Source organism: Dendrobates tinctorius, unplaced genomic scaffold, assembly GCF_039654945.1.
Source record: "Dendrobates tinctorius isolate UK_male_01 unplaced genomic scaffold, ASM3965494v1 ptg000134l, whole genome shotgun sequence".
Classification (NCBI taxonomy): domain Eukaryota; kingdom Metazoa; phylum Chordata; class Amphibia; order Anura; family Dendrobatidae; genus Dendrobates; species Dendrobates tinctorius.
The window spans coordinates 22,149,700-22,177,422 of NW_027361802.1; the positions used below are offsets into that span (position 1 = coordinate 22,149,700).

Here is a 27,723-nt window from a genome sequence, read left to right on the forward strand (position 1 = left end):
GCATGGTCACATCAGGGCACCTCGCTGCATTTCTTTTATTATTGTGATTATTTTTTTATTTTTTTGTTAAACCTGTGTGAAAAATACCCTGCTGAATAAGAAGCCAACTTCAGCATCATTCTGCAGTGAGGAATAGCTTAAGGCTAAGTGCACACGCTGCAGATTTTTATCTGTGGAACCGCAGGTAAAATGACCTGCAGTTTTGCCCTGCGGTTTATCACCTCTACAATGGAGGAGATGGTAAACCGCAGCGGAATCCACAGAAAAGAAGTGACATGTCATTTCTTTCTGCGGATTCAAAACCGCAGCTTTTCTGCAGTTAAAAATCCACAGCATGTGCACAGCAAATTGTAAATCCCATAGGATAACATGCTACTGTACACTGTCTGCAGAACTGCTGCGGCCAAAACCGCAGCGGATCCGCAGCAAAAACCGCAGCGTGTACACATGGCCTTACCCCTTTAACCCCCCCCCCCAAGGGTGGTTTGCATGTTAATGACCAGGCCAATTTTTGCAATTGACCACTGTCCCTTTATGAGGCAATAACTCTGGAACGCTTCCATGGATCCCGGTGATTCTGACAGTTTTTTCGTGACATATTGTACTTTATGATTGTGGTAAAATTTCTTTGATATGACTTCCGTTTTTTTTTTCCACAAATAAACGGAAGTTTGGGGAAAATTTTCAAAATTTTGCAATTTTCCAACTTTGAATTTTCATGCCCTTAAATCACAGAGATATGTCACATAAAATATTTAAGTAACATTTCCCACATGTTTACTGTACATCAGCACAATTTTAGAACTAAATTTTTTTTGTTGCTGTAAGGGTTAAAAGTTACAGCGATTTCTTACTTTTTTTACAACTCTTTTTTTAGTTTTTTTTTATGTTTGTCTGCTGTCACACTTTAAAAGATGCTTTTTATTGCAAAAAAAATAGTTTTTGCATCACCACATTTTGAGAGCTATAATTTTTCCATATTTTGACCGAGTCATGTGAGGTCTTGTTTTTTTCGGAACGAGCTGACGTTTTTATTGGTACCATTTTCGGGCACATGACATTTATTGATCACTTTCTATTCCAATTTTTGGGAAACTGAGCAAAAACCAGCAATTCATGAATTTCTTTTGGTGGAGGCGTTTACACCGTTCCGCGTTTGGTAAAATTGATAAAAGTTTCATTCTTCGGTTCAGTATGAGTACAGTGATACCTCATTATGTTTTGGTGCTTTTATATAATTTTTTTCTATAAAATAGTTTTTATGTTTTTGCATCTCTTTATTCTGAGAGCTATAACTTTTTTATTTTTTTCTTATGACGCTGTATGGCGACTCGTTTTTTTGCGGGACAAGATGACGTTTTCAGCGGTACCATATTTATATCCGTCTCTTAGATCGCGTGTTATTATACTTTTTGTTCGTCTGGATGATGATAAAGCATTGTTTTTTGCCTTTTTTTTTTTTTTTTTTATGGTGTTCACTAAAGGGTTAACTAGTGCGACAGTTTTATGGGTCGGGGCGTTAGACGCGGCGATACCAAATATGTGCACTTTCATTGCTTAGATTTTTTTTTTTTTTTTTTGCATTCAAATATTTATTTAATGATAGTATAAATATTGACTTTTTAAAATATTTTTACAATTTAATTTTTTTTGTACTTCATTCTAGCTTTGATCCACTATGGGACACTCATTTTTTGCAGGCTGATCGCTTCTATAGCATGAAGATGAAGCAGCGTCTGCATGCTATAGAAGCGGTCAGCGCTGCAATCGGTGTACACTGACCTGAGAGACTTCCTGACATGCACTGCGCATGACAGGAAGTTTCTCAGCTCTGGTAACCTGGAGTCTCCGATCCAAAGACAGAGGGACTGTCAACCTCCTGGAATGCTTCGATCGTGTTTGATTGCAGTATTCCGGGGTTAAAGTGCTGGGCGCTATCTGTGACCGTGCCTGGCACTTAGTGCTTGGGTGTCAGCTGTGAGAATCAGCTGACACCCGGCCGCGATTGGCCGCACACCACCCGTTTGCACGGCCCATCACTGAGACATATAATTCCGTCCATGGTCAAAGTGGCCCAGGGCACATGGACGGTATAGTAAGTCTCATGGCAGAAAGGAGTTAAAGGGAACGTCAGCAGGATTGTGCACAGTAACCTATAGACGGTGTCAGTTAGGCGCTGTTATACTGATTAAAATACTTTGGTTGATGAAATCCATCTTGTGGTTGTTCTTTAATCTTTTCAGTTTTGTGTTGAAGGGAATCTGTCACCTATTTTTAGCCCTATAAGCTGCAGCCACCGCCATCATGGGCTTATCTACAGCATTCTGTAATGCTGTAGATAAGCCCCCGATGTAACCTGAAAGATGAGGGAAAACGAGTTAGATTATACTTACCGGGCGGTGTGGTCGGGTGCGGTAGGTGTCGTGGTCCGGAGCCTCCCATCTTCATGCGATGACTTCCTTCTTCTTACTTCTGCCGCGGCTCCTGCGCAGACTTACTTTATCTGCCCTGTTGAGGGCAGAGCAGAGTACTGCAGTGCGCCGGGAAAGGTCAGAGAGGTCCGGCGCCTGCACACTGCAGTATTTTACGCTGCCCTCAACAGGGCAGATAAAGGACGCCTGCGCCGGAGCCGCGGCAGAAGTAAGGAGGACGGCATCGCTAGAAGATGGGAGACGCCGGACCACGACACCCATCGGACTGGACCCCTGGGTGAGTGTAATCTAACTTGTTTTTCTTATCTTTCAGGTTACGTCGGGGGCTTATCTACAGCATTACATTATGCTGTAGATAAGCCCCTGATGGCGGTGGCCGCAGCTTATAGGGCTAAAAATAGGTGACAGAGATCCCTTTCAAGAGATTCTCGTGCTCTGATTAACTATTCATAATGCAGACTGCTGCCCCCTAGTTTGCATAATGAATATCTGTGTATACGTAATAAAAACTTATGCAGACAGGTGCCAGCCAGGGCACCTGCTCTGCAGCAAAATCGCATGTTTTTTGTGCCAATAATACATATTATTCAGGTTATTCAGCTAGAGGGGGAAAAAAAATCTGTTTTGAAAATGTCGCCCTGTGCAGTAGCTGCTCTGTGTCTAGCTGTGATCCAATAGCTGCTCCTGCACGTGCGCTGATGGCGCCATCTTACTGGAGAAGAAAAAAAAATTCCTCCTCCAAGATGGCGCTGTCTCTCCGAGCTTTAGCAGTGGGCACGGGAGTAAGCTGCAGCAGCTGGCTCCTGGCTACTGTCACCCGCTGCTCCTCCACCTCCCCATCACAGCCAGAGTAGGTACATCTGGACTATAAGAGCACTCCCCATTTTTGTAGGAAAAAAGTGCACCTCTTATAGTCCGAAAAACACAGTCCATAAAATTTACAGATTTATGGGTACAATATCTTTATTTATTTTTTTTACTTAGTCACTCTATGGGACTTTCACTTTCATGTGCCTGATCGCTGTTATAAACCATTGCAATAGTTTATAACTGTCTTTGCTGCACTGACACAATCCCCTTAGACCATGCTCCGCACATGGTCTAAGTGTCTTGCTACTGTTTGGTGACCCGCATGTCATCAAGGTGTAGTAGGGTAGGCTGGACTGGGGGGGGGTGGTAATCCACAAGTAAGGCAGCTCAAGTCTTTTTGTCTTCCTCTGTCGCAGGCTTGCTACTGAAGTTGAAGTATTGGTGGCGGCTATCCTGCCGACAATTCCAAATGTAGTAGGGTAGGACGGACACAAAGACGATAAAGACAGACATGGAGGCAGATTTTAGGTACAACAGGTCCAAGTTTATTGGGCGTCTTCCTGACAACCTCAGCAATACACCGCAGCACTTCCACAGGTCTCCGTATTCAGGCCAGGGTACCTGCACTTCTCTTCTGTCTTAGTGACGTTTCTTTACGGCTCAACTACTGGGGCTGCCCTAGGTCTTTCCACCGCCAGCACTTCACCGGTCAGAGATGGTCGTCAATTTGGTACCCCCCGGGGCCTCGTCTGTTCTGTTCTGCTGTTCTTCGTGTCGGGGCTACCCCCTGACTTCCCTTCTCCTCAGTCCCCCTAGTTAAGCTCTCCACACAGCACACACTCCGTCACAGACTCCTCTCCTCTTGAGCTCCTCCCGGGACTGGAACTTTCTGGAACCCTCCTGTCCTATTTATAACTTTCCCATACACTAGCCATAAGCTGCTGTCAAGTCCTGAACTCTCACTCTCCCCTGCCATCTTGTGGTCAACCCAAGATACTGCACTCAATCTACACTTTTCCCAGCTGTTTCCCTAGTGTAATTACAAACATACACCTACAGTACACAAATCATCCCTTTTTGCTGACAAGGCCGTCCGTCAGGTCACCTTCCCCACACTGGCAACGATTGGGCCCCCACAATGACGTCGCGAGGGCACAGATCGGAGGGGAGGCGGTGCTCCCTCCTTTTCCCTACCTTCTAAATTCTGTGATCAGAGATGGTTGGCCAGCTATGATAATTGATCACCTGGCGGCAATCGCGTGCGCACAGCTTCTGTGTGCGCAAAATTGCCAGGACATACCCAGTATGGCCAAGGTTGGGAAGTCATTCCAAACCAGGACGTACTGGGAGCATCCTAGGTCGGCAGGGGGGTTATTTACACATTCCCACCTGCTTGTTTTCCATCTATCTAAACCAGTGGTTCCCAAACTCCAGTCCTCGCGGACACCAACAGGTCATGTTTTCAGGATTTCCCTAGTATTTCACAGGTGATGGAAGTGTCATCAAGGCATCAGAAATTCTCTCACATGTGTAACACTATGGAAATCTTGAAAACATGACCTGTTGGGGTCCACGAGGACTGTAGTTTGGGAACCACTGATCTAAACCCTTCTCTGGCCCTGTGAAACCAGAGCTGTCAGAGGGGGGTGGAGATTGAGGGAAAGCAAGCAGGTGAGAAGGCATATATAAATGTTTGGCCCTGCCGTGAAGCACTGAGTGACGGGACATAGTTTGTACAAGCATCCTTTGCTAACAGAGTCCCTTTAATAGCCGCTGTGGACTGAGCCACAAGGTAGACTAGTTGGACTTCTCTTTGCCAGTGACTGACAGGTCACTGGCATTCATTGACCTGACATTCTAGGTCAGCAGGTAGGGAGAAGCCACCAGGTACCTGCTTGTCTGACTAGTCTTCCATGCAGCTTGGTCCCCCGGCAGCTATTAAACTTTAGTTCCCTCTAAAACGCTGCAGAGCTTCACAATTATACATAGTCATGGCCAAAAGTTTTGAGAATGGCACAAATTATATTTTCACATGATCTGTTGGCCTCTGTTTTTTATGTGTGTTTGTCAGATGTTTTTATCACATACAGAAATATAATTGCAATCATATTATGAGTAGCAAAAGGTTATATTGACAGTTAGAATGAGTTAATGCAGCAAGTCAATATTTGCAGTGTTGACCCTTCTTCTTCAGGACCTCAGCAATTCTCCCTGGCATGCTCTCAATCAAGTTCTGGATAAAATCCTGACTGATAGCAGTCCATTCTTGCAAAATCAATGCTTTTATTTTGTCTGAATTTGAAGGTTTTTGTTTGTCCACCCGTCTCTTGATGATTGACCACAAGTTCTCAATGGGATTAAGATCTGGGGAGTTTCCAGGCCATGGTCCCAAAATCTCTGTTTTGTTCCCTGAGCCATTTAGTTATCACCTTTGCTTTATGGCAAGGTGCTCCATCATGTTGAAAAAGGCATTGTTGATCGCCAAACTGCTCTTGGACGGTTGGGAGAAGTTGCTCTTGGAGGACATTCTGGTACCATTCTTTATTCATGGCTGTGTTTTTAGGCAAGACTGAGAGAGAGCCCATTCCCTTAGCTGAGAAGCAACCCCACACATGAATGGTTTCAGGATGCTTGACAGTTGGCATGAGACAAGACTGGTGGTAGCGCTCACCTGGTCTTCTCCGAATAAGCCGTTTTCCAGATGTCCCAAACAATCGAAAAGGGGATTCATCAGAGACCCCAGTCCTCAGCAGTCCACTCCCTGTACCTCTTGCAGAATATCAAGTCTGTCCATGATGTCTTTCCTGGAGAGAAGTGGCTTCTTTGCTGCCCTCCTTGAGACCAGGCCTTGCTCCAAGAGTCTCTGCCTCAGTGTGTGCAGATGCACTCACACCTGCCTGCTGCCATTCCTGAGCAAGCTCTGCACTGCTGGTAGCCCGATCCCGCAGCTGAAACACATTTAAGAGACGGTACTGGCGCTTGCTGGTCTTTCTTGGGCGCCCTGGAGCCTTTTTGGCAACAAGGGAACCTCTCTCCTTGAAGTTCTTGATGATGCGATAGATTGTTGACTGAGGTGCAATCTTTCTAGCTGCGATACTCTTCCCTGTTAGGCCATTTTTGTGCAGTGCAATGATGACTGCACGTGTTTCTTTAGAGAGAGCCATGGTTAACAGAAGAGAAACAATAATGCCACGCACCAGCCTCCTTTTAAAGTGTCCAGTGGTGTCATTCTTACTTAATCATGACAGATTGATCTCCAGCCCTGTCCTCATCAACACCCACACCTGTGTTAATGGAGCAATCACTGAAACGATGTTAGCTGGTCCTTTTAAGGCAGGGCTGCAATGATGTTGAAATGTGTTTTGGGGGATAAAGTTCATTTTCTAGGCAAATATTGATTTCGCAAGTAATTGCTGTTAAGCTGATCACTCTTTATAACATTCTGGAGTATATGTAAATTGCCATTAGAAAAAATGAAGCAGTAGACTTTGTAAAAATTAATATTTGTGTCATTCTCAAAACTTTTGGCCATGACTGTAGCTGAAATCAACCATGGTCTGATGCCTGTTTTCCTATCCACGTGCAGTATGTTGGATTCACCTTAATTAAAAAAAAAAACCTTTCAGATTCAGCATTTGTGTTGATCTGTGAGGTGGATCGCTATTACATTTGAGGTTTTTCAATATCCTGAAAGTAACACACAGGAAACATGTTTCTTTACAATATGACAAATCATTTTAGTCATGGTTGGCTATGGTAAGGACAGCACTCCTTTACTGGTGAGACACTAGTTATTGTTGGATGATCTTATTTCTTTTAGTGGGGCATTCTGTCCCCTAATCATCTTTTTATACGAAGGAAAGGAAGTACCTTGTCACTGAGCTGAATGCATACATGGGGTGCTACTGGTTGTCAAACAGCAATGTTAGATGTTCTATTGTGTATGTAGCGAGTGCTTGGACACATGCCATTTACTTGAAATGTACATGCATTGCTGTGATACAAGGGCTTCTAGTGTTTACTTCCTGCTTTTTGTGCTTCCAATTGAGTAGTTTGTTGCCACATAAAGAGAGTGCTTTTGGGTACTGTGTGGGTGGGGTGGAAATGCAATGTACATGCACCTGTAATATCTATTTCTTTTTGTAGAGGTTGTCCCACAATTGTCAAGGGAAAGAAGCCCCTTCTAGTTTATTAAATTGTGTCGTATAGGCTGGCCCTCCACAATATTAATCACTCTGCTGCATGTGTGCAAAAGCCTAAGTGCACTCAGTAGATATGTCTCCAGTCACCATAGGGACCCATTGGATTAAAAAAATATATATATTTTTTTCCCATTTGTTTTCAATGTGGGGCGCATTGTACTGAGTGGAGGACTATGTGGGGATCTCAACGTGTCCCTCTTAGTACCTCCGCCATCGCGTGGGCCCTGCTGTTCCGTCTCCCAGCCACCTGCTTCCTGATCATGCAGAAAAATGGTGGTCCGTCTTCCAGCTGGCACCTGACAATAGCAGGGAATTTTCATATTGATTCCAGGCTTTTGGTCACTGTGATAGACCCTAACACAGTGATCAAAAGCTGAACAATTAGTAAATCACCCCCCCACCCTCGTGTCATCCCTTTTAGATTATTTTATTTTATAATCTTTGTCTTTCACTCTTTGCAGCTAGGATTGGGTATAGGGATTTTTCAAAAGTAAAAAAAAGCAAAAAACTATATTACTAGTGTTGAGTGCAAGTGCTCACTACTTGAGTTTGCATTGGGTGCTCCGGTATGCACAGAGTATTGCGGATTCTTGAGGCCCCGCATGTTTTGCTGCTGTTAGACGCCCCCCCCCCCCCCCCCCCCCCATAAATGTGGGGAATGCTTGCCATACACGGCAGTCTCGCATGTTTTTTGTCTAACAGCCAGAAAATATGCTGGGCAGGGACACGATCATGTCACTCGAGCACCCACTATATTCGGTACAAACTGGGAGTAGCGAGACGAACTAATGTTATCAAATTCTGTGTAGTTAGTACCTTTTGGGTTCAACATGCTCACTATACCACTGGAGATACAATCCTTGAGGTGTGTAGTTTCCAAAATGGGGTCAATCACTTGGGTGATTTCTGCTGTTTAGGCACCTTACTGGCCCTGCAAATGTGACATGTAGACTGAAAGCTTTTTCGGCCAATTTGTGTTCCAAAGTTCAAACATTGCTCTTTCCTTTCCGATCTCTAACGTGCACCCAAACTGATATTTTTGACTACATGTGGGGTGTCGCTGTGCTCGAAAGATAGTGGATAACTGTGGGGTCCACTTTTTTGTTACTTTTTGCTAAAGTGAAACAATTGGGGCAAGATTTTAGAGAGAGAATTCTTAAATGTATTTTCTCTAATAACCTCCATGACTGCACACAGGAGGAGGATGTCCTCTTATCCTAATAAGGACAGTTAATACGAAAGAGGTTAAATAGCCCCTCCTACCTCTCTTCCCCAGTGTTTTTCCTGTCCCTATAGGGACAAAAAGGTCATCCTGGGGCTCTTCTTCGGCGGCAGAGACCAGAACAATACCTTAAGCCGGGCAGCTGGAGATCGGTCGGCTTGTCCCTCCCTCTCCTGGATGCTGCTCCTGTCTCCCTTGGACTCAGGACTGTGTCGCTCCCCGGTCCGCGCCTTCTGGTAAGGTCCAGGGAGTTCTCGGGTGGGAGGCCTCTCCGTGCCCATCTCCTTCCCCCTACTCCAGCTGTCGGACCGCTGCACTACGGAGAGACCTGCATCCGGCTTCACGGGTGTTATTCTTTGCGGTCCTCGCAGCCGGAAGTGAGATCAGACGCCGGCATGCCGCTATCGTCACTTCCGGTTTTGCGTTCCAGTGTGGAATGCAGCAGGAAAATTGAAACTCGATCCTGTTTGGTCCCACCGAGCTTTCCACCAACCAAGAGGATGAACAAGTAAGGTAGGACAAACGGTAGCAATGGAGCCTGAACCTTTATGCTCTGCATCTGTGGAGCCCAGAGCTATGTCAATCCATTTGAGTATGCAGGCATTGGGTCTTCTCCTGGGTGCAGTTAAGTTAACAGAGACCAATTTTACCTTCTCTCTTTAAGGGGGACAAGGATCCTGCACGCAGGAGCAAATCCAAGACCTCTAGCCGCAAATGTGCATTGTGTGCCAAAAGACTTTCCTCCTCACATAGCAATCCCCTATGTCAGGAGTGTATTAAAAAATTTCTGAAAGAGGAAGGTCCGTCTTTAAGAGAGGACATTCAGAGCATCGTACGTCAGGAGATTCGGGCTTCCCTGGCCGCCTCCCAGACAACATCAGCTCCTAGTGCCCCTCCAACAAAGAAGAGGAAAATTCAGCAACTAGAGAATTCGGACTCCCAGGAGTCTATGCCAGAAGAGTTCCAGGAGGTAAGTTCGGATCCGGAAGCACAAGAAAGGAGACTACTTCTCCATGGTGAACATGGAAGAGCTTAATCATGGCGGTAAGGAGAACCATGGAGGTAGAGGAAGAAAAGCCAGCACTGCCAGTTCAGGAGGAGATGTTCGGAGGACTCTGATCCAAGAACAGGTTATTCTTCCCAATACACAAGAATAACCATGAACTTGTGCTGGAAGAGTGGTAGACTCCAGAGAAGAGGTTAACCACTTCTGCAGAACTAAGATTCCCTGTTGATGATGAAACTGAGTGCTGATCGGCGGTACCTAAGGTGGACGTTCAAGTTGCCCGGGTGGCAAAGAAAACAACACTGCCATTTGAAGACTCTTCTCAGCTAAAGGATCCCCTGGAGCGCAAAATGGAGGGACTCCTAAGAAAATCCAGGGAGATGTCAGCGACCTTAATAAACACCAATGCAGTATCTACTTCGGCCGCTAGGTCAATGTCTCGCTGGTTGGGGCAGCTTGAGGAACACTTGGCATAAGGAACCCCCCAGAGAAGATATCCTCACCTCGCTTCCCCTCCTTCAGAATGCTACGGCCTTTTTAGCAGACGCCTTGGCAGAATCATTCAGAGTGGCAGCTAAATCGGCGGCCTTATCTAACTCAACAAGACGAGCTTTGTGGCTGAGATCTTGGAACAGAGATCTAGCATTGAAAATAAAACTGTTCCATACCCTTTAAAGGGAAATGTATGTTCGGGCTAGCTTTGGACGAACTGTTTGGAAAAAGTTTTGGATAAAAAGAAGTGTCTACCAGAGCCAAAGAATACTAAGCGGGAGACCAGGAAGAGATCCTTTCGAGCCCTCCGAAGCATCCTTACCAATATCGAAGTAAAGGGAAGACAGAAAGATGAATCTACCCCAAAGGAGGTCAGGGCAGAAATCTTTTTCTCTCCCGTGACCAACGTCAGAGTAAACCATGACGATCAAAGAGAAGTAGGGGTTTCGCCTTAATTCCTTCCAGAATGGCAAAAAATATCTACCAACCCATGGATCTTAAAATCCGTCAGGGAGTGAGGATAGAGTTTGTCTCCTACCCTCCTCAGAGAAGATGTGTCACGCAACTCTCTTCACAGACACTTCAAGCCTCCCTGTTTATCAGGCCTAAAGAAACTACTTGCTTCAAGAGCAATTTTCCAGTTCCAGAGGGAGACGAAAACCGGGTCACTACTCCAGACTCTTCCTGACTAACCAGATGGAACCCACTGAATCATAATAAATCTGAAACCCCTGAATCAGTACGTCTCCTACAGGAGATTCAAAATGGAGTCGGTCAGATCAGCCGTTCGCCTAGTAGGGGACGAGTTTGCAATAGTGACAATCGATCTATGGGATGCATATTATCATGTTCCAATTCATCCCCAGCATCGAAAATTCCTCAATTTGCAATAACCAAGGGAAGACGGGTACTTAATTATCAGTTCAATGTGCTTCCATTTGGTCTATCATCAGCACCCCGAATTTTCACAAAGATCATGTCGGAAGCCATGGCCCATATCAGAAGTCGGCAGATTTGTATCATCCTCCCATATCTCGACAACTTTCTGCTAGTGGCACCGTATGTACAGGTATTACAGGGACACATACAGATGACTTTGCAGACTGACTTCACTAGGATTGTTGATAAATTTTCAGAAATCAGATATCATTCTATCCACAAGGAAAGCCTTCATAGGAGTCCTCCTGGACTCCTGGGCCCAGACATGCTTCTTGCCCAGGGACAAACAGAATGAACTGAGAACAAGGATAAACATCCTAAAAAGCAGATGATCAGTATCCCTAAGGTTCGGTATGTCAGTCCTCGGCTCCATGACGTTGTGTATCCAATCGGTAGTCTGGGCTCAGGCACACACCAGAAAGCTGCAGTGTTTTATACTAGAAAAATGGGATGGTCTCCCCAGTTCCTTAGACAGAAAAATATTAATACCAACTCAGGTTTGAGCCTCTCTATCCTGATGGAACAATCTGGAAAAATTGAACAAGTAAGTTCCATGGGTCCAGACCCCAGTAGTCACCATGGAGGTAGATGCCAGCAGAAGAGGTTGGGGGGCAGTGGTCTCTTAGACGTCCTTCAAGGCCTCTGGCCAGTCAGAATAAGCAAGCAATCTTCAAACTTCATAGAACTGAAGCGACTGCCTCATTAGTCCAAGGTACCCACGTAAGAGTCTACGGTTGCACACCTCCGTTATCGGGGAAGTTCAAAATACAGAGAGAGCCTCTCAGCAAGAATATTCTCTTGGGCCGAAGAAAATATTTGTTCACTGTCAGCCCTTCACATAAGAGCAGTAGACAACAAGTGGGCCAACTTTCTCAGCAGGAAAGAAGTCCACCCGGGGGAATGGAGTCTGAACCCAGATATTGACCAAGAAATGGGGTTACCCGGAGTTTGACCTATTTGCAAACCATTGAAATACAAAGGTGACCTGTTACTACAAACTAGATCCAGCTGACAAGTGCCTAGGCATAGACACCTTAGCCCACCAAGCAATTCAAGTTGGCTTATGCCTTCCCTCCCATTCCCCTCTTACCAAGGACTCCTCAAAAGATAAGACACGTATGAACCAAGGTGATTCTAGTGGCCCCCCTCTGGCCAAGGAGGAGCTGGTACGGCACCATATGCAGCTTAAGTATAGATGGACCTCTGCCCCTTCCACCAATCAGGGACCTGCTACACCAGGGACTAGCCTTTCACCTGGACATAGAGAACTTGCATCTGGCAGCCTGGCTTGTGAGTTCTCAATCCTAATGTCCAAAGGTCTATCAGAAAGAGTCATAAACACACTTCAGAAAGTAGGAAGCCGGTGACCAACGCGATATACCAGAAGACCTGGAAGACGTTTGTGTCATGGTATGCACCAGAACAGCCAGATCCCAGACAGGCCAATATCAGTCAGATCCTAGATTTCCTACAAGATGGATTAGAAAAGGGGCTCAGACCTACTACCCTTAAAGTACAAATTGATCCCTTAAGTTCATACTTTGACCAGACCCTAGCAGAACACCGATGGATAAAGAGGTTCATAACAGCGGCCACACAACTCCGGAGAGCAATCACTCAGGTTCCTTCCTGGGACCTTTTTAACGTTGTTTTGAAAGGGTTGATACTACCACTCTTTGAGCCCCTGTCCACACCAAGGATTGATAAACTATCCTGGAAGATGGCATTCCTAGTGGCGATTACAACAGCCAGACGAGTGGGGGAGTTACAGGCTCTTTCAATGGAAGAACCTTACTTGAGGATACTGGAATACCAGCGAATATTCCGTCTGGATCCCTCGTTTTTGCCAAAAGGAATGTCAGATTTCCACAGAAACAAGGACATAATACCTTTTGCCAGAATCCAAAAAACAAGAAAGAGGAAGAATTCAACTCTCGACGTAAGGAGGACGGTCTTACATTATCTTCACACAACCAGAGAATGGAGAAGCGATGATAACCTATTCATCCAACCTCATGGTCGGAACAGAGGGAAGAAGGTATCCAAGGCTACAGTAGCAAACTGGATCAAGAGACCAATTTAATGAAGCGTATCAAATTCAGAATCTCACAGCTCATTCCACCAGAGCAGTGGCAGTTTCTTGGGCAGAAAAAGCCAGCGCATCCCTCAAGCAGATATGCAGAGCCGCTACCTGGTCTTCTGTCCATACCTTTTTATCAGGCATTATAGACTTGACTTAAAGGGGTTGTCCGGGCTTTACACATAATCTCAGTACATATCTGGGCTGCAGAATTATGACAATAAGTAATTTTACTTTCTGTCACTAGTTTGCACGGTTTTCTAGATATTCTGAACAGAACGTCCAAGATGTTGGGGGGGGGGGGGGTGTTATGGCATTGAAATGAGAACTAGTAGTATCCTCCTACTCTACTCCAAACATGCCCTCTATAGCAACAACCCCACCCTCCATAGCTACAGGCCCTCCCCGTCCACATGAAGCAGCCCTCCTCACACAGTAAGAATTCTTCCCCTCCAGCAGCCTCAGTGCAGAGAGCTGCTCCTCCCCCAGACACACACTGAGCAGTTATCTATGGAAAGTGAAACTACTGGGAAGTGAAAATCGTCCTGTATTCTGGGACACTCCATGATTACAATACATAACTCATTATCAGTAATTCCTTCCCTCACTGTCCCAGGCTGCTGGCAGCAGTGAGAACATACTGTGTGATGGGGGTCTGCAGCTTCTAATCTGCACAGGGGATGGCAGTCACTGATGTAATCTGTTGTGTGGCAAAGCCTCTGCTGTGTGAATGAGACAGCCCTGTCACTGATGTCTTCACACAGCAGCAGATTTGGTGCAGTGTATGTGCGAAGCTCCACCAAACTCCCAGCAAGCTCCAGTGACCAGCACCACCCACTGCCCACTCATTGGCTGGCAGTAAACAGCAACCAGCACTCATCTTTATCATTATTCCAGCATTGGAAAGAACACAGCAGTGATCCTGTATTTGTGAAAGCAGCACCATACATACATACATACATACATACATACATACATACATACATACATACATACATACATACATACATACCACTTCACACTGTTACAGCTGCTGATTGGACCGGCTGCTCCCATCAGTATTTGTGTCATTAGAGACACAGTGCTCACACATACACTGCACCAAATCTGCTGCTGTGTGAAGACATCAGTGACACAGAGCTGTCTCATTCACACAGCAGAGGCTTTGTCACACAACAGATTACATCAGTGACTGCCATCCCCTGTGCAGATTAGAAGCTGCAGACCCCAATCAGTCTATTCTCACTGCTGCCAGCAGCCTGGGACAGTGAGGGAAGGAATTACTGATAATGAGTTATGTATTGTAATCATGGAGTATCCCAGAATACAGGACAATTTTCACTCCTCACTAGTTTCTTTCCATAGATAACTGTTCAGTGTGTGTCTGGGGGAGGAGCAGCTCTCTGCTCTCTGCACTGAGGATGCTGGAGGGGAAGAATTCTTACTGTGAGAGGAGGGCTGCTTCATGTGGACGGGGAGGGCCTGTAGCTATGGAGGGTGGGGTTGTTGCTATAGAGGGCATGTTTGGAGTAGAGTAGAAGGTTACAACTAGTTCTCATTTCAATGCCATAACACCCCCCCCCCCCCCCTTGTTCTGTTCAGAATATCTAGAAAACCGTGCAAACTAGTGACAAAGTAAATTACTTATTGTCATATTTCTGCAGCCCAGATATGTACTGCGATTATGTGAAAAGCCCGGACAACACCTTTAACTTCTGTCAGAGACTCGGCGTTTGTGAGAAAAGTTTTCCAAGCAATTGTCCCTCCCTAAAGCATTTAGTCTTTGGTATTCCTCCTGTGTGCTGTTGTGGGGGTTATTGGAGAAAATTAAACTAGACTTACCGGTAATTCAGTTTCTTATAACCTACCACGACAGCACGGTTATTTCCCACCCTTCTATAAATTGGAACTACTTATAATATGATTAAGCATTCATTCTGTTGTGGTCCTTTATAATAACACTAGGGAATAGAGGTAGGAGGGGCTATTTAACCTCTTTTGAATTTCTTGTCCCTATTAGGATAAGAGGACATCCTCCTCCTGTGTGCTGTCATGGTAGGTTATTAGAAACCGAATTACCGGTAAGACTTACTCTATTTTTTTTTTTTCTTCATTTCACTTTGCATTAATTCCTGTGCAGTACGTCAAGGGATAAGAAAAAAATTCCTTACAACAGTTTTTCAGTATTTGAGGGGTGTGTTTTTTTAAAAAGGTATAATTTTGAGGCAGTCTCTGATAAACAGGCCCCTCAAGGTCCATTGAAATCTGATTAGATCTCTGAAGAAACAAGGTTTGTAAATTTGAAAAAATGAGATATTTCTGCTAAACTTTTAATCCCTCTAGTCTAACATCCTAACAAAATATAAGAACGTATGAAAAATGATGCAGATGTAAAGTAGACATATGGGAAATGTAATTTATTATTAATGAGGCTCTCATAGACTTGCATTGAGATCTTGTGACTGTTAACTCTGACTTTTGGTCAGTCAGAAGTTGTGGTCACAATATGGAGGCACAGTACCAAAGCGGCAACGGGAAGAACTAAAAATTGGGGCTGTTAAGGTTAACACTAGGCTAAGGAAACGTAGATTAGTTGCACCACTCAAGGGCTGAAATTAAAAAAAAAAAAAAAAAAAATTGGAATAGTACTTTAAGCAATTGTTTTAGTAAACGCCTACACATGCAGAAATCTGTTTTGTGTAATTGTGAATTCATGATTTTAGACAAGATAGTGTCGTTTTCCTGTAGTAAATTTTTCATCATTCTGTCTAAAGCTATAGTAGTACACTTATAGAAATACCAGGTTACATACAGTATGACCTCCTTATACTTCTGAAGTTGTCTGACTTTCTGCAGAGGTTTTGCTCAATTGCATGTTGTATTGTACAGTGCTTCTTCTATTTTGTGTCCTAATACGTGCGATAGAAGTAGGTGCAGTCATCTTCAAATTACATATTTTTTCCATCTTCCTCTTTCATTGAGTAACTCACACCTGGAGTGTGAACAGCTTGACAACAGGAGCACTTAATTCACAGCTAAAAAATTATTTTCATGCTGTGTAGTCTGGCATTGAAATAGTACGGCTTTTTACATTTCTATTCCACTTATTTTCCTAGAGCAAATTGGGATAATTAAATTGATTTGCTGCTCCACCTACAAAATACAATTACAGTAAACTGGTTTTTAAAAAGTCAGCGCTCCTGGCAATGGATTATAATTATCCATTCCATCCTTTCAGCTATCATAAAAGCAGCTTTAGTGGCATAGTATCTGTGTAACTAACAAAAGTTAGCTGAAAGAAAAAAGAGAAAACTTGCACCAGTCTTTTGAATCCAGAAGACCTTCCCATCATCTCATATTGGTGTCCTCTTCCTTTCACAGCACTATGGGGTACCTGAAAGGGGTAGTCCAAACGCAGAACATTTTTCTCCTAACTCCCTATCTATTTAGTCCTATAATGCTAAGCTATTTTCTAATTCACTCGCATTAAAAATTCCCTACAGTTCCCTAGCTACACTTTGTAACCGCTTGTATTTCTTTCCTATTTCATTTTTGATGACTATTCGTCTGAGTATCACCAGTGTATGCTGGGATACTTAGTGTCATCAGGGGTGCAGAGTTTGGGATCACTGTCACAGCTTCTGCCCCCTCTCTGAATTGAAGTGTCATCTGTGACGCTTCTTTCATGGCTGTCCTATCCCTGCTGTGTCTATCTTGTGCAGTGACTCCCCCAGTGCACTGTCCAGTTTTTTAAATTCTGACCAATGTCACTTTGTGGTGATAACTCTCGAATGCTTGAACAAACCCAAGTAATTTTGAGATTTTTTTCGTGGCACATTATAATTTATGATAATGGTAAATTTAGGTTGATATGTTTTGTATTTATAATAAATATCAGAAACTTGACAAATATATAAAAAAAAAATAAATTGCAATTTTTCAAACTTTGAATGATTATGCCTTTAACCCCTTAATGACCAGGGGTATTTTTGGTTTTGCATTTTCATTTTTACCTCCCCTTCTTTCCAGAGCCATAACTTTATTTCTCCGTCAATATGGCCATATGAGGGCTTGTTTTTTGCGGGACGAGTTGTACTTTTGTACGACATCATTGGTTACTACAAAACGGGAAAAAAAATTCCAAGTGCGGTGGAATTTACAAAAAAACTGCAATCCCACACTTGTTTTTTTGCTTGGCTTTTTTGCTAGATTCACTAAATGCTAAAACTGACCTGCCATTATGATTCTCCAAGTCATTACAAGTTCATAGACACCAAACTTGTCTAGGTTCTTTTTTATCTAAGTGGTGAAAAAAAATTCCAAAGTTTTTTTTTAAAAGAAAACAAATTGCGCCATTTTCCGAGACCCATAGCATCTCCATTTTTCGTGATCTGGGGTTGGGTGAGGGCTTATTTTTTGCGCACCAAGCTGACATTTTTAATGATACCAGTTTTTTGCAAATACCTTCTTTTTATCGCCCGTTATTGCATTTTAATGCACTGTCACGGTGACCAAAACAATCTTAATTCTGGCGTTTTGACTTTTTCTTTTTTCTCGTTACGCCGTTTAGCGATCGGGTTAATCCTTTATTTTTTTTATTTATTTTTTATTGATTGGGCGATTCTGAATGCGGCGATACCAAATGTGTATGTGTGATTTGTTTTATTTTGAATGGTGCGAAAGGGGGGTGATTTTAAACTTTTATATATTTTTTTTTTTTTCATATTTTTTAAAACTTTTTTTTTTTTTTTTAAATTTTGGCATTCTTCAATAGCCTCCATGGGAGGCTAGAAGCATCCCATACTTGATTGGCTCTGCTACATATAGGCGATGAACAAATCGCCTATATGTAGCAGGAATAATGCATTTCTTTGAGTGCTGACCACCGGGTGGCGCTCATAGCAATCAGGCAGCAACCACCTTAGAGGTCTCCAGGAGACCTCTGGTTGTAATGCCAACGCATCGCTGACCCTCGATCAAGTGGCGGGGGTCAGTGATGCGCGCATTTCCAGCCCGGCGGCTGGGAGAGCCGGTTAAATGTTGTCAGCGCTTGATAGTGGCGTTTAGTTTTTAGGCGCAGGTGGATCACTATTCCACCTGTGCCTATTACGGGCACATGTCAGCTGTTCAAAACAGCTGACATGTCCCGGCTTTGATGCGGACTCACCGCCGGAGCCCTCATCAAAGGGGTTATTCCAGATAGTCACACCACACAAAAACATTAATAGATAACATTTCCCACATGTCTGCCTTACATCAGCACCGTTTTTAAAGGGAATCTGTCACCCCATTTTTCGAGTATCAGCTGCCGGCACCGCCATCAGGGGCTTATCTACAGCATTCTGTAATGCTATAGATAAGCCCCTAATGTAACCTGAAAGATAAGAAAAATGAGTTGTATTATACTCACTGGGGGGGGGGGGGTCCGGTCTTGGTCCGATGGGTGTTGCGGTCCGGTGTCTCCCATCTTCTAACGGTGACGTCCTCTTTGCTGCCTGTCGTGGCTCCTGCGCAGGTGCACTGCTCTGCCCTGTTGAGGGCAGAGCAGAAAACTGCAGTGCGCAGGCGTTGGACCTCTCCTGGTGCCTGCGCATTGCAGGACTCTGCTCTGCCCTCAATAGGGCAGAGCAGTGCGCCTGCGCAGGAGCCACAACAGAAAGGAAAGAAGGACGTCACCATTAGAAGATGGGAGGAGCAGGACCGGACCGCGATGTCCATCCGACCAAAACTGGACCCGGACCGCCCCTGGGTGAGTATAATATAACTCATTTTTCTTCTCTTTCAGGTTACATCGGGGGCTTATCTACAGCATTACAGAATGCTGTAGATAAGCCCCTGATGGCGGTGCCGGTAGCTGATACTCGAAAAATGGGGGGGGGGTGGTCGCTGATGCATGTCACACACAGCGAGATCGCTGTGGCGTCACAAAATCAGCAATCTCACTAGCGATCTCGCTGTGTGTGACGGGGCCTTAAGGGTGTGTGCACACGCTGTGGATTCTACTGCGGATCCGCAGCGGTTTTGGCCCTGCGGAACTGCAGCAGTTTCTGCTGCGGTGTACAGTAGCATTATAACCTACATTTTCAATCCGCAGAAAGAAATGACATGTCAATTCTTTCTGTGGATTCCGCTGCGGTTTGCCATCTGCTCTATTGTAGAAATGATAAACCGCAGGGCAAAACCGCAGGGTAATCCGCAGATAGACCGCAAGTCTTCTGACCTTCGGATTTTACTAAATCCACGTGGACAAATCCGCAGAGCATTCCGCAGCGTGTGCACACACCCTTAAGGCACTATTTGGCCATGAACTGCTATGGCAAACATCAGGACCACACAATCATGATCTCGGTGTGTCAATTAGATTAAAGCTGAAGCCTCCACAATCTCCTTTTATTTGATGAAGACAAATTTGACAGCAGCAACTAAGGCTATGTGCATGTGCAGATTATGCTGCGGCTCCGCAGCGGATTTGGCCCTGCGGATCCGCAGCAGAACTGCAGGTCATGTACAGTACCATTCCAGCCTATGGAAAATTGAAACTGCTGTGCAGACGGTGCGGATTTTTCCACGCAGTTTTTGCTGCGGTTTCAAATCCGCAGAAAGAATTGACATGTCTTTCTTTTCTGCGGATTCCGCTGTGGTTTGCCATCTCCTGCATTGTGGAGATGATAAACCGCAGGGCAAAACCGCAGGCTAACCCGCAGGTCTTTTGACCTGCGGATTTACCTGCGGATTTTGCAGAATCCACGCAGAAAAATCCACGGGTGAATCCGCACCGTGTGCACATAGCCTAAGGGGTTAAACAGATATGGACGGTGCCAACACTGATTGTTTGTGATACTGCAAGTTGTCAGCTATAGTGTACAGTTGACAGCTGCTGGATTGTCACCTGTATGGGGATGCTATTCTCTTATATCTCAGGTCAGTAAAAAGACATATTGGCTGTCATTAAGGAGTTAATAGTAATAAGCGGCAACAGAGCCAAGTCACTATATCCAGGTAACAAGTTAGGTAATTGGTCTCTGCAGGCTATGGTAACACCCCCTGAGTCAGGCCCAATAACCATAGACCATCCCAGCCTGATGATAGAAGCCACAGCTGTCTGCTTTAACTGAGCTGATTTTAAAATATAGGAGGTACCCCACACTGTTTTTTGAAATTATTTATTTCATGACTACGAAAAGTAGAAAACTTCCTGCTATTCAGACACAGGGTGCTGACTACAACTGCGATCAGCGAGACCAGATGAGGATAATCAGTTGTATTCAGCACCTGGTGCCTGTGAATAGTGGTAACTATTCTGCTTTTCCCAGCCACCGTCACACATATGTCATCCATGTGCACGTGTGCTGCAAACATTTCCTCCATACTGCCAGGAAAAAAGGACATGTCTGCTGGTGTTTCACATGGCAGACATGACATGTGCGCACCACCATAGAAAACAATGTGTGTCCGTAATTGCGGTACCTTAAAAAAAACAAACAAAAAAAACTGACATATGAAGGGGGGCCAAACACATACGTTCTGTCCGTGTTACACACTCATCTGAATGAACCCAAAGTGTCCCAATCAGTTTGTGGGGCAAACTCCTCCTAAAAATTAGCTTAGTGTGCAGTATTCTTGTATTACACTTATGATAATTTATAATTGCATATTACATTTAGATTCTTTTCTTGTTTATGCTTTATCTGTAACCCAGATGATGCAAAATTCTGTGACTCTGTGTCAATAAATGTCCTGGAGAAGTCCTTTAGCAAAACTGAAGAAATAGACTTGCACTCCTGTTGGTATAAATACAATGTATGGGTGCACATTCACACTGTGGCCATTAGCAGACAAAACTTAGGATATACTATTTGATCAAAATGGTGTCAACTAAATACCCTTTTTATATACATGTACTATTTTTTTCCTTCAGGGCATTTGCTCATTGTTTTAGTACAGTCCTTTTCAGTTGGAAAAAAAAAACCGCTAAGGGTATAATGATCAGCATGTTGTAGGGACTGGGCTGTTTGCTACTGGTCTAATAAAATCATAATTTTCTCTGCTGCATATCTAGCAGATCTCTAATGCTGAGCTCCGTATAACCCTTTTCACACCACTTATTGGCAGCTTTCTGCCTATGCACACAGTGTATACAGAAAACTGCCAATCGGTAAATATCAAGGAGTATGACTTGAAACATTCAATCTGTGAATATGACAACTACATGACAGCAACTACATGATCTCCTGCTGATTAAAATCACTTTTATCAAAACTACAGCAAGCAGCCCAGTAACTGATACATTAGTAGAATCAGGGTCATTGTATCTATATTGTGGTCCTCTGACTAGGTGGCAAAATCCTAATTGCAAGTTCTCTTTTAAAGGGATCAAGACAAATGCAGTTATTTTTGTTCTATCTGCAGCCATAGCCATAATCAAGATTTAAATAGTTTTTTTTATATGTGGTAACCTAAATTGAAGTATGATTGCAGAGAGATTAAGCTTTATTCTTCCTGCAACCACTTGGTTCTACTGATTGGGGCACCAATGCAGTGAACAGTCTATGGGCTGAAATCGCTCTCCTTCCTGCGCTGTGCACATTTTGTAGAGCAGTAGGATTGATTACAGCTCGCTCCCTGAACTGAGCACAGTCTGATCGCAGGCCACAGCACCACACCAATTACAGGAAGTGAGTGGTTGCAGGGAAAATATCATTTAATTTTTTCTCCCTGCAGCCAAACATTTTAATTAGGCTTATACGAATGTTTAAAACAGTATCTACATTTACCACTAGAGCTACAGTGGTTTGACTTGTTCCCTTTAGATTATCAGGTAAGGGCCCCATCACACATAGCGACTCACCAGCGATCCCGACAACGATATCACCTTGTCAGGACCGCTGGTGTGTCGCTACATGATCGCTGGTGAGCTGTCAAACAGGCAGCTTCACCAGCGATCTGGACCAGCGACACACGGGTAACAAGCAACGCACGTCGCTTAGTTACCCGCAGTGTATCTTAGTTACCAGCACGCTGATGCAGGGAACTGGTAAACAAGATATGCATCGGGTTTCTAAGGGGTGCGCGTCACTTAGAAACCCGATGTGTACCTTGGTTACCAGCTCCCTGCATCAGCGCGCTGGTAACTAAGGTACACATCGGGTTTCTAGGCACCGAGCGCCCCTTAGAAACCCGATGTGTACCTTGGTTACCAGCTTCTGATCGCTTGTCTCCAGCCTGTCACATGCAGCAATGCGTGCTGGCCAGCGGGAGACCAGCGACCCCAAAATGTCCAGACGTTTCAACAACGATCAGCGATAACCGGCAGGGGGGCCGGTCGCTGATGGCTGTCACACACAGCGATCTTGCTGGTGAGATCGCTGTTGCGTCACAAAACTTGTGACTCAGCAGCGATCTTGCTAGCGAGATCGCTGTGTGTGACTGGGGCTTAAGTGAGATCAACAAATTGTTGTGCTTGTCTGCGCATAAAACACACAACAAAGCATATTGCAATAGGCTACAATGCGGTATGTGGTCCATTGTGCACACAGATTGTGTAAATGCTCCCTTCCCCGCACCTATACATAGCTTTTGAAGCAGGTCTAATAAGCGTTTCCTGGATAGCAATTCCCTTGGCTTTTAATTATTTTTCATTTCTTTTACATCAGCATGTTAAATGCTACTTTGCTGTATGTGATTTGCATTTTAGACCTATGTCTCCCCACTGCTGTCATGGAACTGTCTTGGGCTTATCTAATGAGAACCTGCTATGGAAACTGAAAATAAGTCTGTTACTAGGCTGATTCTCATCACGAAACAATCACTCACCTCAGGGAGACCAGTCAAAGAAAACACTGCGGCAGCCAGCAAAGGCGCTCAATTAGTGAAATCCTAGGTGCAATGCTCCTTGGGAAATACAAATTTGCAAATAAAGTCCGTGAAGCCTCATTTTAAGAGTCTCAAACACGGGACTAGCCAGATCATCTTCCAGGGAAGGACCCAGCCAAGGAGTGGCTCCTTTCGGAAGCCACCATTACCACCATATTAAGTGGCCCTTTAAGTCAATATCCAGCTCTTTGAGTTGTCATATCTGTAAACTCATAAAGAGCTGGATATTGACTTAAAGGTCCACTTAATATAGTGGTAATGGTGGTTTCTGAAAGGAGCCACCCCTTGGCTTGGGTCCTTCCCTGGAGGAAGATCTGGATTGTCCCGTGTTTGAGACTCTTAAATGAGGCTCCACGGACTTTATTTGCATACTAGGCTGATTCTGAGAGACTGTTTAGTAATACTGTTAATCCTGTATTGATATAATGTACAGATACATTTTCAGTGGATTTTTTCAAGCTACCAGTTTTGGGAAATGTTCCCTTGAAAACTGCTACATTTCAATAACAAAATCATTGCAGCTGGTCAGAAATAAAATGGTAATGCATCTGCTAGGGCTTCCTGTGGAGAGGAACACCTTCACCTTTGTTTTCTGCACTGAAAAAAATATGTGAGACCCTGAGAAAAAACATACTGCCATTAATATCAATAATAGTCTGGATAACCGCCATGTGATGTGGTACAGGAATGATGAAATTTGCCCAACCTACTAGTTTTGAAGTAAGGTTTTTGCATTTCATTTAAGAGCCCATCCTTCTATTGTAAGAAATGAATGGGTGTGCAGAAATGCCTGAGCTAGTTTTTCAGAGAACTGCTTAGCTCTCATAATGACGTTTTATTAGGCAAGAGTAAATTGAAGAAGGATTCGCATGTACATTATTATGAGACAATGAAAATTGCAGTCTCTATTAGTATTGAAATAGAGACCCTAATAAAGCAACCTCTGCTGTTTGTAATAATCAAGTTTGAGTCTAAAGCACTTCAGTTTCCAAGAAGAAAAATATGTGTGTGTGTGTGTGTATGTATGTATGTGTGTATATATATATATATATATATATATATATATATATATATATATATATATATATATATTATGTGTTTGTGTCAAGCCATACTCACTCCGCATAGCCACACACTCCACACGCAAAGCCCCATGTGTGTATATATTCCCCAACGAATGCAGTTCAAACCACTAACACTGACCTACAAAGCCATCCACAACCTGTCCCCTCCCTATATTTCTGAACTAATCTCCCAATATCTTCCCTCACGTAATCTTCTATCCTCCCAAGACCACCTACTTCTCCACACTTATTCGTTATTCACACGACCGCCTCCAAGATTTCTTCCAAATATCGCCCATCCTCTGGAACTCCATGCCTCAACACGTCCGGTTATCTTCCACCCTCGAATCCTTCAAACGGAACCTGAAAACCCATCTTTTCAGGACAGCCTGCAATAACCATTCTGCCGCCTCCCCACCGCCTCATCACCACCAGAGGTGCTGCACCCCCGACCTTCTGTCTCTTCCCCACTATCCCGTAGAATGTAAGTCCGCAAGGACAGGGTCCTCTCTCCTCTGCACCAGTCTGTCATTATAAATTTGTTTAAAGCCCCGTCGCACATAGCGACGCACCAGCGATCCCGACAACGATATGACCTTGTCAGGATCACTGGTGTGTCGCTACATGATCGCTGGTGAGCTGCCAAACAGGCAGCTTCTCCAGCGATCAGCACCAGCGACACGTGAGTAACAAGCGGCGCATGTCGCTTAGTTACCCACTGTGTACCTTAGTTACCAGTGCGCTGGTGCAGGGAGCTGGTAACCAAGGTACACATTGGGTTTCTAAGCGGCTCGCGGCACTTAGAAACCTGATGTGTTCCTTGGTTACCAGCTCCCTGCACCAGCGCGCTGGTAACTAAGGTACATATCGTGTTTCTAAACGCTGCGCGCCGCTTAGGGACCCGATGTGTACCTTAGTTCCAAGTGGCTGATCGCTGGTCTCCCGCTTGTCACACGCAGCGATGCGTGCTGGCCAGCGGGAGACCAGCGATCAAAAAAATGTCCTGGCCATTCCAGGACGATCAGCGATACCCGGCAGGGGGGCCAGTCGCTGGTAAGTGTCACACCGCGATCTCAATGGTGAGATCGCTCTTGCGTCACAAAACCCCCTTCTCATGTACAGCACCATGGAATTAATGGTGAGAGATATATATATATATATATATATATATATATATATATATATATATATATATATATATATATATATACATGCGCACACGTTGTGGATTTGCCTGTGGAATTTTCTGCACGGATTCTTCCTCTCTTGGCAGAAAACGCAGTTGAAAATCCGTGCGGATTTTCATGTCTTTATAAGCTAAATAAAGATATATTAGTAATCACGGTGGCTCAGTGGTTAGCACTGCGGCCTTGCAGCGCTGGGGTCTTGGGTTCAAATCTAATCAAGGGCAACATCTGCAAGGAGTGTACATTCTCCTTGTGTTTGCGTGGGTTTCCTCCAGGTACTCTGGTTTCCTCCCACATTCCAAAGACCTACTGATAGGGAAATTTGTTTGTGAGCCCCGTCTGGGAGAGTGCCAATAATGTCTGTAAAGTACTTTGCAATTTATGGTGCTATATAAATGAGTAAATTATATAAATAAACAAAATTGTGATGTCATTTCCTAGTCCAACCTCTTCTTTTACATACACTGGGTGCAGAATTATTAGGCAAATGAGTATTTTGATCACATCATCCTTTTTATACATGTTGTCCTACTCCAAGCTGTATAGGCTTGAAACCCAACTACCAATTATGTAAATCAGGTGATTTGCATCTCTGTAATGAGGAGGGGTGTGGTGTAATGACATCAACACCCTATATAAGGTGTGTTTAATTATTAGGCAGCTTCCTTTCCTTTGGCAAAATGGGTCCGAAGAAAGATTTGACGGACTCTGAAAAGTCCAAAATTGTGAGATGTCTTGCAGAGGGATGCAGCAGTCTTGAAATTGCCAAACTTTTGAAGCGTGATCACTGAACAATCAAGCGTTTCATGGCAAATAGCCAACAGGGTCGCAAGAAGCGTGTTGATAAAAAAGGCGCAAAATAACTGCCTATAAATTGAGGAAAATCTAGCGTGAAGCTGCCAAGATGCCATTTGCCACCAGTTTTGCCATATTTCAGAGCTGCAAAATTACTGGAGTATCAAAAAGCTCAGGGACGTGGCCAAGCTAAGGAAGGCTGAAAAACGACCACCTTTCAACAAGAAACATAAGATAAAATGTCAAGACTGGGCCAAGAAATATCTTAAGACTGATTTTTCTAAGGTTTTATGGACTGATGAAAGGAGAGCGACTCTTGATTGGCCAGATGGATGGGCCCAAGGCTGGATCATTAAAGGGCAGAGAGCTCCACTCCGACTCAGATGCCAGCAAGGTGGAGGTGGGGTACTGGTATGGGCTGGTATCATCAAAGATGAACTTGTGGGACCTTTTCGGGTTGAGGATGGAGTGAAGCTCAACTCCCAGACCTACTGGCAGTTTCTGGAAGACACCTTCTTCAAGCAGTGGTACAGGAAGAAGTCGGTATCGCTCAAGAAAATCATGATTTTAATGCAGGACAATGCTCCATCACATGCTTCCAAATACTCCACAGCGTGGTTGGCCAGTAAAGGTCTAAAAGAAGAAAAAATAATGACATGGCCCCCTTGTTCACCTGATCTGAACCCCATAGAGAACCTGTGGTCCCTTATAAAATGTGAGAGCTACAGGGAGTGAAAACATTACACCTCTCCGAACAGTGTCTGGGAGGCTGTGGTGGCTGCGGCATGCAATGTTGATCGTAAACAGATCAAGCAACTGACAGAATCTATGGATGGAAGGCTTTTGAGTGTCATCGTAAAGAAAGGTGGCTATATTGGTCACGGATTTTTTTTTTTTTGTTTTTGAATGTCAGAAATGTTTATTTCTAAATTTTGTGCTGCTCTATTGGTTTACCTGGTGAAAATAAACAAGTGAGATGGGTATATATTTGGTTTTTATTACGTTGCCTAATAATTATGCACTCTAATAGTTACCTGCACAAACAGATATCCTCCTAAGATAGCCAAATCTAAAAAAAAAAAACCCACTCCATCTTCCAAAAATATTAAGCTTTGATATCTGAGTCTTTTGGTTTGATTGAGAACATAGTTGTTCAATAATAAAAAGAATCCTCTCAAATACAACTTGCCTAATAATTCTGCACATGGTGTACTCCATTGAAGACCATAATATCATCACATACCATGTTCAAACATAATGTTTACACACAAAACAAATAGAAGTGACAAAAATATATATGTACGTACGTACATATGATAAATATTACCATGCCCGATGTTTAGTAATGAACATAATCTAATAGTACATAGAGTTAAATAAAGACAAAACACACACACAAAATCTGCGTTAGGCCAGGGTCACACTTGCAAGAAACTCGCACAAGTCTCGCTCCTCAGTACCCGACACTGCCGGCGGCACACGGACAGAAGTGTTCAGCTGCATAATAATACATTCAGCCGCACACTCCGGTCCCGAGTGCCGGGTATTAAGGTGCGAGACTCTTGCGAGTTTCTCGCAAGTGTGACCCCGGTCTTAAATGCAATATCTGTTTAAAAAAAAA

The 27,723-nt window shown here is 44.0% G+C and overlaps 1 protein-coding gene across 4 annotated transcripts in view; it reads left to right on the forward strand.

Annotated features, from left to right (window-relative positions):
* Positions 1-27,723, forward strand: part of GCNT1 (glucosaminyl (N-acetyl) transferase 1) — a 76,226-nt gene that overhangs the window by 21,558 nt on the left and 26,945 nt on the right. Inside the window, exon 1 of one of the 4 annotated variants that reach the window (XM_073543791.1) lies at positions 15,246-15,264. The exons of the other annotated variants lie outside the window; for them this stretch is intronic. The gene's annotated coding sequence lies outside the window, so the exon portion shown is untranslated. Of the gene's footprint in view, positions 1-15,245; positions 15,265-27,723 lie in introns of those variants that run through there. 4 annotated transcript variants of the gene reach the window in all.